This window comes from Phyllostomus hastatus, unplaced genomic scaffold (assembly GCF_019186645.2).
Source record: "Phyllostomus hastatus isolate PE091 unplaced genomic scaffold, TTU_PhHast_1.1 phas_contig_1, whole genome shotgun sequence".
Taxonomy (NCBI): domain Eukaryota; kingdom Metazoa; phylum Chordata; class Mammalia; order Chiroptera; family Phyllostomidae; genus Phyllostomus; species Phyllostomus hastatus.
In genome coordinates, this window is record NW_025333498.1 from 47,156,323 (window position 1) to 47,158,455 (window position 2,133).

The 2,133-nt window shown below is 28.9% G+C and overlaps 1 non-coding gene across 1 annotated transcript; it reads left to right on the top strand.

The window, feature by feature from the left end:
* Window positions 1–1,572: 1,572 nt before the first annotated feature.
* On the top strand, window positions 1,573–1,706 carry LOC123814452. The gene has a single exon (XR_006784915.1). It is a non-coding gene; the product is annotated as a U11 spliceosomal RNA (small nuclear RNA).
* Window positions 1,707–2,133: the final 427 nt, after the last annotated feature.

Below are 2,133 nucleotides of genomic sequence, written 5' to 3' on the forward strand. Positions count from 1 at the left end.
ATTTTAAATGGTAAGCAGCATCACATAGATTAAGTAATAATTTTGTAGTCCTGAATTTGAATTAAAAATATCAACATGGACTCAAATATATTGTATATATTTTAAAATTACATATTTTTAGCCTTTCTACTGAATAGTGCTAGAAACAGAACATCAGAAGCACGAATTTCTTCTACATGCAAACTGATGTCTCTAAATACTATTTTTAACTAGGAGAAAACAGCTGTTTAGAAATTCTCAATACCATGATTAAAGAAGGAAATATACACAATTAATCTTGAGCTACCATTCAGTCTTATTATTTCTTGACTATATAGTTACCATTAATGTACCATTGCTTTCCTATTCCACCTGCCTACCAAAATCTCTACAATGGATAACCCCATTATATACTTTCTTTGAGAATAAAATTCTTTTCAATCATGTAAAATGTCCCAATTCTCATTGACATAGAATTACTCACTTGTACCGTTGCAAAATACATATATGGCTGACTTTGAATATCAAAAACTGTATTATCAACACTATCAACAACATCCTTTAGGAAAATAACTTAGAATTGCTTTTTGCAGAATATTTTTGTCTGTTCATTTCAATTGAAATCTCTACATTATTATGTTTATGACAGAATTGTTTAATTTTACTTTAATTTCATTCATTGCTTTTTAATATTTAATTTTGTTTTACAATGATGTATAATATTTACATAGTTTCAAATCACATTTAAAACAGAAAACAGCAAGTTAAATCTCTAGAAATAATCTGCAATCTTTAGAGAACATATTCCACCTCTAGCCATTGTACCCTATTGCTATTATTCTATGTGTAAGTATAATTGTTTTTAATTACTTAGTGGTTTATCTTCTCTTTTTAAAATTTTTTTAAGTAAGGTATAATATACATATAGTGAAAACCTCCTTTTTAGAGCAAAGTTTTGTAAATATTAACAAAGACATAATGTTGTATAATCATCACAGCAATCAAAATATAGTAATCCTCCCTGATACCATGTCCCTTTATAGCCAAACCTACAACTATTCCTGCCTCTAGCAACCATTAATTTGTTTTGTATCTCTATATTTTATCTTTTTCAGAATGTCGTAGAAGTGGAATCATGTGTTATGTAGTCTACTGAAGCCAGTTCCTTCAATTATCAGAATGCATTTGATATTAGTCATTATTGTACATATTAGTGGTATATTTTCTATTATTCTCTGGCATTTCATTACAGAAATGTACCACCATTTATTTTTTTAAACAAATTAACCAGTTGAGGGACATCAAGATTATTTCCAGTTTTATAACTTTTCTATATAGTAAACATTAATTTTTATAAATTGTTTTTGCACTTTGACAGCTTGCTCAACTTAACAATTAGTCCTAACAACCTTTTTCGGTAGACTTTTAAAGATTTTCTATGTAGATAATCATGCTGTCTCTTTAGGAGGGAATTTTACCTGGAGTCTTCTTTCCTTATAACATATATAAGCAAATGCACCTATAAATCTATATTCTCAAGTTATGGAATTATTATATTTTTCACAATGCTTTGCTAAAAATGTAACAAGACACAAAAAGGACTTTTGTCATGAGAGGCACATGTAGGACAGTTTGATTGATCTACGTGTGGAATTGACATCAACAGATTTCAAAAACATAATTTTTTGATACCTGGTCAGCTAGTGATCGTTGGTTCTCACACCTACAAAAAAGGAAAATAAACAAAACACAATTTACAATATATCCTGGAAGTCACTCTTCATGGTCATATGTAGAGATTTTTTTCCTTTTATAGAATGTACTTCCTCCAATGATTGATTGAATGCATAATCTTCCCACGATGGTCACTTAGGTTGTTCTAAGGTTTTCAGTATATAGAGAGCTATAATGCATAGCTTTGAGCATCTATCTCTTTACATTTTTAACAGTGGAATGAGGCATTTTTATAAAAGCGAAATGTATATAAACTGCATATGTGATTTTGATAGTTATTGTCATATTATTTTCCAATGGTTTATGATGTTTTGTATTCTCGCTAAAAATATATGGGAGTTTTGGTTTCAGAATCTCTTCAAGAGAACACTCTATTACATCTATAGAACTCTGTCACTTCCAAAAATGAGAAATTGTATT